General features: G+C 31.4%; 2 pseudogenes; both read left to right on the plus strand.

Annotated features, from left to right (window-relative positions):
* The first annotated feature begins 3,756 nt into the window (after positions 1-3,756).
* Positions 3,757-4,492, plus strand: LOC116136307 (annotated as a pseudogene).
* Positions 4,493-7,857: 3,365 nt separating this feature from the next.
* Positions 7,858-12,705, plus strand: LOC116136308 (annotated as a pseudogene).
* Positions 12,706-17,491: the final 4,786 nt, after the last annotated feature.

Here is a 17,491-nt window from a genome sequence, read left to right on the forward strand (position 1 = left end):
TCGCTCGCGATTCGGCTTGGCTCAGCTCGTTAAATACTCGAACTCGGCTCGATTAGCCGTCTCGAATAAGCCTCGAATTAGGTACTGAGCCAAGTTCGAGTCTACCCTGGCTCGGCTCGATTCTGCTCGCGAGTCAATAATAGCTCGTTTAGGGTTTTTCTGTAAAAAAATAAAAGTTTGAGGTATGTTTTGTAATTTGACATGTAAAAGTTTTAAAATGTTGCAAATTAACCCAAACCCCAATTAAAGTTTTAGGATTTTATAATTTGTTGTGTAATACATTGTTGATGTGTTGATCTAGATGTGATTTATGTTGATCTGAATGTGCTTTTTGTTGATTTGGATGCAAATTTACCAAAAATTGGATCTGATTTGTATAAAACAATATCTACGGGTTATAAATAAAAAGGGGTCAAATGAGCTGTAATCGAGTCATAATTGAGTCAGTTCGAGCTCGAGTTAATCGAGTCATAATCGAGCTTTTCGAGTCAAGTCACGAGCCGGCTCGATTATAAATGAGTCGAGTCAGGAGTCAAATTTTCCTAACTCGACTGACTCGTGACTCGGTTCAAACTCGTTTAATACTTAACCAAGTCAGACTCGTTTAGAATGATACTCGGCTCGTTTACAGTCCTAGGAACTACTCATTCCATGAACATAGAACTCATCAAACAACAAGTTATTGTATGAATTTTGAGTCATAACCGTATATAATGGGACTAAAAAATTGTATTGTGGAAAAAAATGATGTTGATGAAATGTGTTCATTTTGATGTGAATAAAAAAAAAAAATCATAATACTTTATCTATTGAAAGAGTGTTAGAAAATATATTAAAGTGCGTTGGGGTTATGGTGTGATACTTTTTAAGTCAAAACTTTTGACTTGAAATGGAAGTTAAAAATTTTCAAAATTTTAGTATTAAACTTACTTTTTTTAGGAGAAATATGTGTGATTTTACATAATGTTTTGGATTATGGGTATTATCGTCAAATTATGTAAAACTAATTAATGGGGGTTGAAGACATTTAGTGTGGGTTATTTAGCATCAATTTTCAAAAGGCCGGTTTTGTTTAAAAGCCCAATAACCATAAAATCATGTTAATTAACATAATTGTCCTCAATAAAAATAATAAAGACAGAACAGCATATTTTAATCAATTGTTAAATCAAACTATGAAATGTAAAATATCAAGTTTAATATAATTTAACATAATCCGCATTGTATCTTGAAAATATCTTCTTTATTGTTTCATTATAGATATAATTGAACTATACTCTTTTTAGCGTATCATGTAAACCATATTACAAGATGATATTAAATAAAATATTTATATTTAATAAGTACTTTTTTATGTCTGTAAATTTCTCAGATCGGCAAAATCTTATTATTCTTGTAATGAAATAATATTACTATTCTCGATATGGTATCACGCAGTTTCTTTTCGCCAGCCAATTTACATATTTTCTTTTAATTTCGAAAATTCCAAATTAATCAAAAAGAATATATCAACATGGCAGGACCATCAGCAACCTGAATTGATGGAAAGAATACACATTCACCTACTCCTGATTTGGCCTTTACGTTATATTTATCAATTGGAAAATTTTTTTGGCCAAAAAGAATTGCATGTTTGAATTGAATAGATCGCTTCACGATGATCCATCAATAACACTAACATGCTCTAACATATTCGGATAGATTTAATATTTTGACACTTCTGATGAGCTGTTCATCTTGTTGATCCACGATATGAGTGATGCTGAGTTGATATTAAATGTACTTCTTCACCAGTTATCTTATTACTATTAATTAACAAAGATAAAACTTACAAGGATTGTCACTGTGATTTCAATCGTAAAATTCTCTTAAGATTTTAAATTGCTTCTAGCTAAATTAATTTTGTTTGATATATGATGAAATTTAGGTTCTGGAGATTGAAATTCATTTTCTTTGATGAGAGGATTACTTTTCGTCTTTCAAAGACAGATGCAGGGTAAGTAAAACAATTTTTTTTTTTTTTTTTTTTTTTTTTTTTTTTTTTTTTTTTTACTACTCTTTTACGTCAATTATAATTATTTATCTTTACGTGTATGTTAATATTTTCAGGATTATGTGACAACTCGTATATCTAAGGTGCTTGCAAAATTCAATGTTTCTTTCTGGCTTCATGTTATGGTTTTTTGTATTTATGTTGTTTATATATCTAATATGTTGTGCTGCAGAGTATTTATCTGCATTGATATTGTGATTGATTATAACAACTCCCTGGAGTTACTATATTAAAAGACAAATTTGTACTGTCTTAAAACAAGTTTGATTTAGTTTTTATCTTTTATATTTATTATAGTTGATAATCATATTAAAAGTTGGTACGTATAGTTAAATAAAAAAATGTGAATGTATAATTTTTCTAATGTGGACAATTTTCCTATTTTTTTTACTTCTTTGTAGTAGTATGAGGTTAGTCATGTAGATAGATTTTCTTAAAATTAGGATTTTATTTATTTCCTTTTTTCTTATTTGGTTTTCTAATTTTAATTAGGATTTGAGTTAATTTAGAAAAGTTTATTTTATTTAATCTTTGTTTTCTGGTTAGTTTACTATAAATAGGCTTATTATCCTACAACACATTGTCAATAGATTTTAATAAATTTCTCAAATGGCTCCTTTTCGGAGTTATTTCGTCGTCGATTTGGCATCTTCTCATAGATTTAGAGTTATTATTCATGGATTCAAACCGCTACGCTAGAAAGTATATAACATTTATTTTATTTCGTTGTATCATTTTAAATAGAATTATATGAAATAAGTTATAGTTCTATATATATTGATAAAATTGTTGTGCCTCCATAGTATATTATTATTACGATAATTAAATTTAGTAATTAAACCAAAATAAAATATAATTTTATAGAATGCCTAAATGTTTTTATATTCATTTATACACATAAATTAAGCACTAAGAGAATAAAATTAATCCTCTTTAAAAATGAAAAATCTTCCCTGAAAAACAGATATGCGATGTTGAAGTAAAACTGTAAAATTTTATAACTAAAACTTTCAAGTTTCAACATTGGATTCTTAAAAATAAATACTTAATTAAATTTATTATGGTTGACATTATTATGAGAGGGGGCTTTGAATTTGGATGTTCTAAAACTTTAATTACTGAAATTTTATCTTTCCTTTGAAGAATATCTTTAAAAAATTTTAAGTTCATTTGGGCCTCAACTATTATATAAATGAATTTATCCATAATTAAAAATCATTTTAGAAATTATAATCAAAATATTAATAGAAATTAGAAAATACAGAAGAGCTGCTAGTTCCACAAATTTCTTAAAATAATAAATAAATTGGTCTTCTAAATGATTTAAACTAGTTTTCTTCACATACAAAATGTAGAAGTAATTGCGCATAGTTTTCTTATTAATTAATAGTTTAGTTACCATTTGTTTAACAACAAATTAACCATCTTTTGCCAATTGTAAAAAGAAAATTCAGGAAATGTGTTTCTGAAAATTTATTATTAAACCATAATATTATCGTAAGAACAAGTCCAGCACAAATATAGGATTATTGACCAAAAAAAGGCTCCAAAAATTATCTGAAACCACAAAAAAAAAAAAAATGTACCTAACTTACCACCAATATTCCTAGCTCCCTCCTTTCTCTCTCTCTTTGCGTTTGTGTGTTGTTTGAGTATGCCTCTCTCTCATCGGCCTTCTTGTTCTTGGATCTCAACGTTCACCAATGGTGTCACCAAATGCTAAAGCCAAGCCCCAAAGCCCCACTGCGCTGATGATGACTGTCAAACCACCACAACCGCCTCCTCCACGCCAACCTGTGTCCCTTGTACAACCCTCTGAAAGGAAGAAAACAATCTACTAAAGTATTTCGTATCTTCCGCTCTGTTTTTCGATCATCCCCATCGTTGCACCAACCATGTGTAAGATGTCGGTTACTCCTGGAAGCTATCTGAAGGTCAACGAAGCAGCTCAACCAATGGCAAGAAGGTTACCGGGACATTTTTGGGTACCGTAAAGGTAGGGTAAGTTTTTCTATTCAAGAAAACCCTAAATGTCTTCCTTCACTAGTTCTTGACTTGCCATGCAAACAAATGTTTTGCAAAAAGAAATGGGCACAGGTATGGTTAAATAGCCCTAGAGTGTGACAAGCGGCCCGAAAAGATAAGACCAAGCTATTGGAAAACCATTATGGACCACGTATTGTAATGGGAAAAAACTGGTTATGGAGTCAAGAGAGAGGCCTTAGAGGATGATTTGCAAGTCATGGAGCTCCTGAAGCCCGTCTCCATGGGTGTCGGGTCTTGCCCGGAAATTGCAGGTGGAAGGCTCGGACGGTGAGCTAGCCTACATGCGAGCCCATTTCGAACGGTCGTGGGCTCTAAGGATTCAGAGACTTATTACATGCTAAGCCCAGAAGGGAATATGGACCTGAGCTTAGTATATTTTTCGTGAGGATTTGACACATGAACGGGTTAATCTATCATTCAATCAAACGATAATTAGGTTTGACACGTTTTAGTCGTCGATTCGTAAACGTCATGAGGTATCCTCTTGAAAGCAATGGAGATTATTGCCAAGAGATAATAGTGATTGTAATTTGTAAATGTGTAGGTCATGGGAAGACTAGAGCAGAAAATTGATGGATAAGACACCCACAAGGTGTATTAAAAGATGACAAAACAAATTGACGGCCTACTAATTGCTAATTATACTGATATTGCTTAATTGTCATTAATTTTTGTTTGTCAAAATAAACAATAACCCACTACTTTTTTGGGTACTAATTGTAGCTTAATTAATCACTATTATCAAAGGAAAAAAAATATATATCAAATTCCTTGCTTACAAAAGAATTCTTGTTTAACAATTTCAGAAGTTTCACAATTAATTGCATAATTATTATCATTCTTTTCTTTTTCTTTTTCTTTTTCTTTTTCAGTATTTTAATTTCATGTTCTAATCGAGTGATTGCTTCTCAGTTTGCTACCTAATCATTTGATAATTTATTTATTTGGATTTTTGACAGTGATAATTATCTTTTTTATAGTTTTATCTACCATTTATGTAATATTATATAATACTTCTTATTTATTTCATTTGTACAGTTAGTTTTTTGCAGTATTTCTCTTTTCACTATCAAATCCATATTGTTCTAATTATTGATATCGATTGTATTATTTGTCTATTTACCCACTGTAGCTCAACAGTGAAGGCGAACTAGAGGATTGTAAATGGGTAAAATTCATAGTCCCAGTTTTGATTTTTCGATGAACGCAAATAGCGTATTTCTAAGATTTTCTTTGATGGTCATGATGATATGTTGTTGTAGGATAATTCTCTTGAGAATTAGTCGATGTGCACGTAATCTGATCCGAACACCTTATTAAAAAATATAATAAATAAATTCGTGAATGTCCACTATGTTTTTTTAAAACATAGTTAGTTGACATAATTAAAAACTAAAATTCAGACAAAAATATTATGACTAAGACTTTCTAACATGTACGCTCATAATTAGCATATAGGCCCTCCCACCCACTTACATAATGACTAGAGCGCTTCAATTTTTCCAAATCGATAAGTATCCAATTAAAATTAAAATTAATGTAACACTTCTAAAATATATGATTATAATCCTATAAGCACATAGAGGCTGCAGCTTTCTATAATTCAGTGAAAGCGCTTTGTGTAAAAGCACTTTTTCCAGTGTCAACAGCTGGGAATTGCAGGTGTCCAGAGTATCATTTTATAAGTGCTTCCACGGCTTGATTTGCTGAAACCCTAAAAAGGAATTTCAATGGGGAAGCTTGCTCAAGATCTCAAAGAGGATTTTTCAACTTGATTGAAGCGGCTAAATGTTGCAGAAGTGCTTCTTAAGGTAAGCCCCTTTGTTATATCAATACTCATACTCTATTTTGTGCTTTGATATGTAATTTAAGTTTTATGTTCAACCGATTTGATATATTATCAGAGTCAAAAGCACTACAGTAAAAACAAAGATTTCTTAATGTTTTGATATGGTACGCATCAAATAATGTAAAACGGTTTATACGTTTTCGAACTAAATATTTTATATTGTTAGATCTTAATCAGGGCGGATCCAAAGTGTTAAAAAAAAAAAATTAAATACATTATTCTATTTACTTTGACTTTGGCCCACCCTTAATTTTTATCGTAAAATTTAAAAAATTGTGGCCCACTCTCAATTTTAGAACTGAAAGTCTTGGCCCACTCTCTCCTTTAGTGCTAAAAAACTTGCTCACCGCCCACCTTCAATTTTTTAATGAAACGTGTAAATTACAATCTTCCTTTGCAGTTGCAATTTGCAAACCCTCGGTAGTTAGTGCGGTGGTCATTGGCATCTTCCACAACTCTTGTGCTGGATTGGTCCTCTCCTTAATTCCTCTTCAAACAAAATTCTATCAGTTAATTTTTCTCTGGTTAGTATTTTTTTTCTTTGTGTATAGTGCTTTTTTGTTATTTGCGTGTATTAGTATAATGCATTGTGCATTGAATTTTTTATTGAGAAACCTTTTAGGAAAAAAGGGGACGTTTTTAGATTCTAATATTTTTGTGATAGGTAAATGATTTTTTTTGTGATCCCAAAATTTGGAAGAAAATAATATATAGATAATAGAAAAGAAATATAGATAGAATCAAGGAGGGTTTTATTTTTATGTATTGTTTAAATCTTTAAGACTTTAAGTTGATGATAAAAGACTTTAGTTGGAAAATTTAGAATTTCTATAGTTATTATAGAATGCAGTTAGTGAGTTAATTTATTTCTTTATATTTTATATATTTTATTTCTTTGTATTTAGATATGGAAAAATATTTTAAAAGAAAGTCATTGCTGAGGCATCTCAACTTTGTTCTGGTGTCAATGATCATGAAAACCCAACCTTTTTCAAGAAAAATTGCTTCAAAGTTGACTTGGAAATCTTCCTTTTAATCCTGGATTTCGACCAAGAATTACGTTTTATCATCCAATGTTCGAGACCAAGTCGAAAGCTTATCTACAAAGGGTCCTTGTCAACCTCGTAACCATAAGTTTCCCAAATCAAAATCTAGTGATCATGATGGATTTTCCAATGTTCTTGGTTTGACAAATACCTTACTGGTTGGAATATAGTATTAAGAATGATGCTGCATATTGTTTATGTTGTCATCTTTTCAACCAGATAAAGGTGAGCAAAGTGGTGGTGATTCTTTTATTCTTGTGGTTTCGCAATTGGAAGAGACTTGAAAAATTTAAATATCATATTGGAGGTCCTAACAGCTATCATAATCAAGCTATGAAAAATTGTCAAGCTTTGACGAACCAAAAGCAGCATGTAAGTACAATTATAATAGAAATCTGACCAACAGCGAGAAGATTATCGTATTCGGTTGAAAGGATCAATTTCTGCTAGTCGGTTTCTTCTTCGGCAAGGATTGCCTTTTCGTAGCCATGATGAGTCTGTTAATTCAGAATGCGGGAACTTTTCTTGAACTTTTACACTATACAGCTGAGCAAAATGAAGAATATAGATTAGTCCATTGGAGAATGCTCCTGGACATGATAAATTGATTGCCCCTATATCCAAAAGATATAATCAATGCATTTGCAGTTGAAACCGTCAACAACTAATTAGTGATCTTGGAGATGCTTTTTTTTCTATACTAGTTGATGAAGCTCGTGATGTATCTAACAAGAGCAGATGGCAATTATCTTACGTTATGTAAATAAAAGGATGTGTTGTTGAGTGTCTATTGAGCATTATGCATTCACGGATACACTGCTTTGTCACTAAAGATGGAATCGAAACATTGTTCTCTAAATACAATGGAGCATATCAAGATTACTGGACAAGGTTATGATGGTGCAAGTAATAGCAAGGTCAGTTTAATGGGTTAAAAGCACTTATATTGAAAGATAATGAATTGCTTTCTATGTGCATTGTTTTGCTCACCAACTTCAATTAGCACTTGTACGTGGCAAAAAGGATACAAATATTAAGATACTTTTTTGAAAGTTTCTTTTGTGATAAATATTGTTGGATGGTCACCTAGACGTAGGGATCTTCTTATAGAAACAGCATTGAAGGTGAAAAAAGCTATTGAAAGTGGTGAGCTTTCAACAGGCAAGGTCTTAATCAAGATACTAGTCTTAAGCGACCAGGGGAAACCGGTGGGGTTCCCATTATGGGACTTTATTGAGCTTGATTAATTTGTTTTCATCTGTTATGAAGTGCTTGAGGATCTTACTGAAAATTCTGATAATAGAGTTGAAGCAAGTGATTTTGGTGGATTATATGACTTCTTTTTGATTTTGCTTTTAACCTGCACATAATGAAAAACATTTGGGAATCACTTTGAACTTTCACAAGCATTGCAAAGGAAGGATCAAGATATTATAATAGCTATGTCTTTGTTTCACTTGTCAAAAAGAAGATTATTGTTGATAAGAAAACGGATTGGATATCTACTTTGATGAAATTTCTCATTTTTGCATTGCTCATAATATAGATATGCCAAATATGCAAAGAGAAATTTGTTGCCGAGGGAGATCGCGGCGTAATGTTCAAGAGATGACAAATTTATTTCATTATCGTGTTTAGTTGTTCTATGCCATAATATTTTGCAACTTTCAGAGCTTGACAGTCGTTTTAAATAAGGGTAATACAAAATTACTTATTTGCATGGCCTCCCTAAATCCAAGTGATTGCTTTCAAGCATTTGATAAGGGAAAATTAGTTTGTTTTGCTCAATTTAATCCACTTGAATTTTCTTCTACTGATCTTATGACACTTGAACTTCAACTTGATAATTACATTGATGATATGCGCTCAAATAGTGATTTTTCAGAACTAAATGATATTACCACATCTTGCTCGAAAATGGTTGAAAAGAAGAAGCACCTTATTTACTCATTGATATATTTGCTCATCACATTGGCTTTAACCTTACCAGTTGCAACTGCAAGTGTAGAGAGGGCATTTTTCTGCTATGAAAATTGTGAAAACTCATTTACACAATCGATGGGAGATCAATTCTTGAATGATAGTCTAAATTCCATACGTTGAAAAGATATATTTGACAGTGTTGATAAGAGATGGTCATGCAACGATTCCTCAATATGAAGCCTTACCGAGGACAATAGTAAATGTAATTTTTTTTTTTTTTTTTTTTTTGTGTGACAATATTGACTAAAAAAATAGAATACGAATGTTTATAACAATTGATTTTTATTTGGCCCACCCTAGAATAATTTCTGGATCCGCCCCTGATCTAATATTAAACTTCTATGTATACTAGTTTTATTTCTTTTTGGGGTATAATAATAGTTTAAATATTTTTGGATAAAATAATTATTTATCAATGTTTTGTTCTTTTGATCTATACTTCTTCTTAGAAGCAGAATTAAAGATGAGGAAGGACCCCATTTTGAAACTGTAGAGGTAAGTGTATTTTATTTCGGAATTTAAAGGTATAACTTCAATTGAAAATTCTGAGATACAAGCGTTGAGCATTCTGATATTGTTAAACCAGGATCTGTATTTTTTATGTCAGTTATTCACTAAAAGACAATATTTTCACTATAAAACGGTTGTATGAACAGAAATTCGGATTTAAAAAATATATATAATATATTATTCATAGGACGTTTGGAGCAGAGAATAACGTTAAAGTTTTTATAGTTGATGATTAATTTACAGAATGTAGAAGTGAAAAGCAGCGGAATCAATTGAAAGCAGCAAGGGGTCCAAAACGTCCACTGTGCCCACAAGGTCCTCCTGCTCAAACCAATTGAGATCATTTATTTTTCCTGGAAGATTTACCATGCACTATTTTCCAAATTATCATGAAATAAAGAAAATAATTTTTTTTATTCATTAATTTTGGTTTATATGATTACCATCTCTACTCTAGTTATAGACTAAGAATTTTATCGAGTTTTTATTAACTTTAAATTAATCATTGTTAGATTTAAATTTAAATGGATACAATTTTATTTGTTTGTCTATTGAGGGGAATTAGATGTGTTTTGAAATGAGAAAGTGTGGTCAATCAAGTAGATATTATATACTTTGAGTTTATTCGGGATGAATTTAGCTTTGAGTTTCACGAAACCTTTTTTCATAGAAAAAAACCAAACTACTTGTGTTAGAGAATTCAAAGCTTCTTACTTGACTTAAGCTTTGGTCCGTTGTAAAATTGGATTATACAACTCCTCAGCTTATAAAAACTAGTGTCTCTGTGACATCGTTACAAAATGCTATTAAGTCAAATCTCACTTAAAATCAAAGGTAATAGTCTAAATCTACACGTGTAATATTTGCTCGAATTTATCTTATTATTATAATATTAAATATATAATGATTGGTTTATCAATGTATAAACGTATAATATTTGTACAATGTGCATTTGAAACTACATGTATACGAAATTTATTTATTTTTTTTTTTTTATTATTTATAGAAACCGTATCTATACAAAGTCCACAAACATTTCTTTCATCAACCGGCTATTTATCACATACAATAATTTTCCACCCATCACTTTTATGTTAAAAGCAGCCTGGCCAATCATGACTTACCCTTTCCCTTAACAACAACGTCAACGACTCATCTCTAGCCAGGTGTTCACCGGCCCCGCCACCTCCGTCGATCCACCTCTCACAAACGCTAGCCGACGACGGTGTATTCTTCAACTACCACGAAGAACCAACAAAATCAATTCATAAAATCCAAAAGAATCGCCACGTGTTGTATAAATTCTCTGCTTTTAGATAAAGCATTTATAAATTTTCTTAAGTTTAATTTTATAAATTTATTTTTTATTTTAATTGTAATTTTTAACTCTATCAATTTTTTAATTATTACATCAACAAATTTATTTCAGATATTATTTTATATTTTCATCTTTTATTTATCTTTAAAAAGTATATTTATTTAAATTTATTTCTATTTCCCAAAAAAAAACACAAAATACAGATATTTAATTATTTACATAAATAAAAATTCGAAAACAGAAAAATAAAAACATTTTATTGTTCATATTTCAGACATTATTTTCTAAAAAATGAGTATAAAATAATTGATAACACCTTAATTTGAATAATTTCTAATTTCATCCGAAAATAAAAAATAAAATAAAATTTACATTTATTACATCAACCATCATCTCACAAATAGTAGCCGGCGGTCTTCATAAATCACCACGAAGAATCCAATAGAACTATTCACAAAAAGCCCAAGATTCTCGGAATCTCTCCGTAATAACAAAATCAAAGCTCCTCTCTCTCTCCTCACTCCTCCCTATGCTTCAGTGGCGCGTGTGATCCACTGCCAACTGGGTTCCCAGAAGCCCGCAGTCTCAGTCAAGAACAGCAGCCGGTGGGTCCGGTTCAGATCCAGAGACTCAAAGTGGGAGAAGCTGAGAACGGGAACAATAAGATCGTTTTGCAGCAGCCGTGTGTGCACGTTGAGATCGTACGTTCGGATAAAGCGGAGTGATGAAGATGAAAAAGGACGGTGAGATGAAGTTTTCGCCGTTTTTCGAAACGTTGTCGGTTATATTGGAGCCGAAGAAGCAGACTTTGAGATCATCTCCGCCCGCCTCGCGATGGTTAATTCCGTTTAATTTTTTGCGAAAATCTTGGCTGTTGGATTGATTGACTTTGATCGGTCAACAAAACATTGGCATAGGGGTCTGGTATAATTGTATAACATTATATTATTGAGGCAAAGGCGCGAGAATTACAGTTAAAGAAGTTTTTTTAGTATTGTTTCTTTAAAAATTTGAAGTTTTTCCATCTAATATTGGATTTTAAATTACAATAAATTCTATATTGTAATGATTTATTATTATTATTATTATTAAAATTAGAATAAGCTTAAGTATATATGGTTTGATCCAAGACTTTTGGGATTCATGTAGGATTCCTTTGATTTGGGGGCTTTAGTCATATCTTGTGAATCTTTGGTTAAATAACAAAATTAATATTTTAATTAATGGTTTATACGTAATTACAAAATTTCTACTAAATTTCTCAGAGTAATGTTACATTTACACCACTTTTTATATAATTTTCATTACATCATGATATGATATAACAACCTCACACAAATTCTATTATAATATTAAAAATTCAAAATATAAAAATTTGTGTAGTTTTGGCATATGTCTTATCATGATATAATGAATATGGGTAAAAGAGTAGTGTAAATATATCATTACCTTTCAATATTATTTTGTTAGTTAATCAAAATTAGTTTCTTATTTTTATTATTTTGTTAGTTACAAGTCAAAATTGTATTCTTATTTTTTTTTTCTATTATCAACAAAAGTACGATATTTTTTTCGAGCGTTATGGATTAATTATCTCTTCTCTTAGATTGTATTTGTAGCAACAGTGACAGAAGAGGCGTGACTGGGATTCCTTGTTCGGAAAGATAGATGTTCAAGGATTGACAGAGCAGGAGGAGTGTGTTTGGGAGCTATAACATTTGCTGCCATTTTTGCCTGGTTCTCGAGCGCTCGAAATCGAGTGGTCGGATCTTTTCTCTAAGCTGCAACACTTTCATGATTCACTAATCGACCAGATTGTTGATGGTTTGTTTTACGGAACGAGATCAATGATTGGTCGGATGACATTGAAAACCCTAATATAACATTAAAAATTATCTAATTAATCAACTATGTATATATATAGAAAGATATGAGTTTCCCGTTTTGAAGGTTGTCTATAATATAGTATTGATATCCACACATACCTACTGCTAGTGTCCTTAACCGTAAGATCTCTTGTAAGTGTATCAGAAGTTTTAAGTCTCAGTGAATGATGCTTACATCCAGATTGGGAAGGTTTTGGGTTCGAGAGATGATGCTTATGTCAAGATTAGGGAGATTTTGAGTTGTATTGGGAAATCGGGTTAGGCGTTAAGAAAAAAAATTTATCGTATGAGATATATATTATATACTTTGTTATGAACTCTTAATGCTTGCAATTGAGATAATTATTTACTACAATGAGGAACTCTTACCTTGCGTAAAGTTGTCAGAGTAAGATAACATCTGTTTTTGAAATCTAATTACGGTTGGTTTGGCAATGATATGTGGTGTATATATAATATATAATATATATATTATATATATTATATATATATATAAGATTTTGGTTCTTCGTTTTTTAAGGTTTGTATCATATTGTATCGTTATCATGTGTTTGAACAAAATAATGTTTTATTCCAGATTGGAAGACTTTAATCTTTATGCTTCATGTTGAACTTTGAAAAGCTTGTGAGTAATGAGATTATAACAATTTTATGGGATCTACAAATATTTGAAATTAATTTCAAGGGCCGATCCAATACAAAAGATAAGTAGAAATGGAATTAAATTTGAGATATTTTCGTATTAAATATGGAAAATGACCAAAGATAGAGACAATCATATTTCATAATAATTTTGGAAACCCACAGTTGAAAATCTAGTAGAGTAAACGACATGTTCCCACCCAAAGATTAGCGCAATTTCGTTCCCCCCCTGGTTTCATTCAGTCCAATTCTCACCCTTCAATTAACAGAAATCATTTAATCAACGTTTAAAGAGTAAAATGATAATTTAAACTGCATTAATCTTAAATTAAAAATGAAAATTTAAGTTAACCCTTTACATCTCAAATTTCTTTCACAAGCCCCCTTCCACCCTTTCATCTGGCCGAATCTGACCCTTTCTTTTTCTTCTGTCCTTGTCGTTTGCTCCTTACAAATCTGGAATAATCTCAACAGTTGAGATATTAACACTATATCTATAAAAACATATATATAAAATAATTAAAAAGGAAAAGACACACTTCCATGGCAACATAACCATGAAAATCTGAATGGTATCATGTAAAAATTGAGAACTTAAATTACATTATTCATCCATAAAAAAGAATTCTGTTGTAGCCTTGTTAAGTACAATTTTTTCTGGCCGGATTTGCACCGTTCTCGTGAACCATCTCCACCCATTCAACCGCCAGTTCCGCTTGATCTAACCAGATTCCGCCACAACCAAATCCCCCCAACACTTCCATCTGAATCCTCACATCACCCTCACCAAAACCCTCCTCTTTTATTCTCTAATACCTCCAATTCCACTCATCTTTCCGCATTCCAACTCTTTGCAAATCGTCAATTCTTGTGTTTGATCTGTGGTTTGCTGTTTGAAGGGTTTTTGTGATGTGATGGTTGTCGTCGTCGGCATTCCCTGTCATTTCCAACCTTCCCATAGCCAACCCGCCCACCACCTGTTTGACAAATCCTCACCCAAAGCCACCACCCAACCCTCCCAAAACATTTTCCATAAAATTATTTTCTTCCTCAAGCCATCGTATAAATCTAACCTTGTGAACAATACCACTATCTTACTCTCAAATTTACGAGAAGAACAAATAATTTAAGAAATAAATGCGAGATTTTAATTCTTTTTTAATAGAGAATTTACATAGAACAGATGGTGTGCATAACAGGAATCATACTACAGAGACTTGGAATGCGAGGTGGCGGAGTTAAGATGAATTTGGGAGAGGAAAGATCAGTGAAATTGGAGGTATCAGAGATAAAATTCAAAGCGTTAAAATCACAGCAAGTCGAGAGAGAGACAATAGGAGGTTTTGTTAGCACAGCATGAGTCCATTGTGATTTGGGAAAATTAGGAAATGATGGGTTGATTGGATTTACTAAACTTCATATTATATTTTTATTAATTTGGCTGGATGGTGATAGTGGCTGGGTGGCGGTGGCGGCAGTGGCTGGTGGTTGGAGATGGGATGAAGTGACTGGTTCAGGAGGGGGTGTTGTTGAATAAATTTAAAAATAAGATGGTCTATAATTCTGCTAATTGGGGTTAAAGGTATTATTCCATCAAGAGTAATTTAGTAATAGCACTTATTAGATCCCAAAAATCAATGACAGTTTGTTGATTTAAAGTTGTGAATTTGGAATTTATGAAACCGCACGTAGATTCTCGAAACTTTGGGTGGGAACATGTCGTTTACTCACTCTAGTAACAATGAAAAAGACAAGAGTATATCACTTTATTTGTGTAATAATTATATTTAATTTTAATATTGTTTTCATAAGAGAGTTCATTGATTTTCTTTTATTTCTTTTTTCGAAAATATTTGCCCTTGATTGTATCTATCAATGTTATTGGGTTAATTCAATACGGCAACCCTCATTTCGATAGGATATTTTTTTTTATGTGAGAGTCTTTATTATTGCAAATAAAAACTATATTTACGATATTCAATTATTACACAAACCTTAATTTTTATTTTACATAATAAAAAAATTACTTTTTTTCTATGTATCTTCATTTTGTAATCCATTTTTTTCAGGGGCAGAACCAGTTTTGTTTCGGAGAGGCTGCAATTTTTTTTTTCAAAGTAAAACTATTATATTATATGAAAAACTTTTATAATATGACAAATATCATACAACTATTAGGGGATCCAACGAGTCTTACCCTTCCAAATTTGTTTGTTTCATTGTGAAGAAATGCTAGTTATTAAATAAAGTAAATGAAGGGTACATTCTAATGAAGTAGATCAGTATTGAAATTGTGCTCTACGGTGCTTTAAAAAGTAAAAATCCTCAATTATTGAATCTTAATTAATATTCTTAGTCTATTTCAATATAGACATTGACAATCATGCAAATGAATTCATAATTCTAGTTTAATAAGAATTGATATACGAATTATATTATAATATAAGAGTTTAAATTCCTATTCGATATGGAATAGTATGAAACAAGAAATTTGGAAATACATGAGATTTTTTAAAATAATTAAATAATTTAAAATATTCAATAAGTTCTTAGAAGTAGAGTATAGTATAATAAATTATTGTAGCTAAATGATTTTTTTTTTTTTTTTTTTTTTTTTAAGAAAAGATTAGATTGTTATTTCTATTTTATAAAACAAGATGAAATATCATCACAACCCCTACTTTTTTTCGAAGTAGTCACTTAGGCGATAAATTTTCCTTTTTAATCAAGCTCCCCCTTTAAAATGCATCATATCTATACTACCCTGAATATGTTATGCAACGGAAACATAAACTCTAACGCTAGCTATTGAATATATAATAACAAGTAAAAAGTATAAATAATGCCAAAATTAATATAAAAATAAAGAATACAGGAATTAACGAGGTTCGATATTAAAACCTACGTACCTCGGGCGCTGTAAAGAAAACTCCACTATCTCCAAACACTATTACAAACTTTTGGGCAATACAACAAATACCCAAACAAAGGGGAGATACAACAAAACTTGCAAACTAAAGGGTCCTTAAAGAAAGAACCCTAAACAAAAAGTATAATGAAATTACAACTTGGATTCTAATAACAATGGTTTAGGACAACTTATATGTATTAGGCCATAATGTTAGTTTGTCCCACATTGCTTAGGAAGAAAAGTAGAAAACTTTTGAGGCCTATATATAAGGATTGTTATTAGGCATCCTAATTGTATCTATTATACTTCTTTTGTTTAGGATCTTTCTTTAAGGACCCTTTAGTTTGCAAGTTTTGTTGTATCTCCATTTGTTTTGGGTATTTGTTGTATTGCCCAAAAGTTTGTAATAGTGTTTGGATATAGTGGAGTTTTCTTTTGTAGCGCCCGAGGACGTAAGTTTTAATACCGAACCTCGTTAATTCTTGATATTCTTTTATTTTGCATTTAATTTTGGCTATTTATTTATGCTTTTACATTCACCCTCACCCGTCTTTCTTATAGCCATTTATATGGTTTTTCCTCCTCCAGAACAATATCTAAGATCCTGCTGATACAACTATCCATTACCTCACTCTGCCACAGACGCCAAATTATTTTGGCCATCAATTTTTCAACATCATTTTTTGCATTTGAAACCGTTATCATCTTTACTGGTGTGGATGTTGGTGCCGCGGATGGTGATCCTCGACGATGAATCCTCGGACGATGATGCCATTTATGCCTTACTCAATTGGCTTGGTAAACAAATTCACAATACCAAGCTCCACTAATTATTATATTCAATAGCTAACCAACAAATCAGCAATAGTCCTAGGTAGTAGTAAGTGCTGAAATGATTAAATATGCACCAGGAAAATTCCCAGGAAACAATGGGGGGTCACAAAGGTCCCACTTAAAATCCAGTTTCCTTAGACTTTTATCGTCTTTTTGACAGAATTTTCCTAGACTTGCTAATAACAATACAAATAGCTACTCACGTGTCCTAAACCTTGGCTCTGATACCAATTGTTATGCAACGAAACATAACTCTAACGCTAGCTATTGATATAATAATAAGTATAGTAAAGCATAAATAAATAGCCAAAATTAAATGCAAAAATAAAGAATACCAGGAATTAATGAGGTTCGGTATTAAACCTACGTCCCCGGGCGCTGCAAAAAAAAACCTCCCCTATCTCCGAACACTA

The sequence above is a fragment of the Pistacia vera genome, unplaced genomic scaffold (genome assembly GCF_008641045.1).
Source record: "Pistacia vera cultivar Batoury unplaced genomic scaffold, PisVer_v2 Contig310, whole genome shotgun sequence".
Lineage (NCBI taxonomy): Eukaryota > Viridiplantae > Streptophyta > Magnoliopsida > Sapindales > Anacardiaceae > Pistacia > Pistacia vera.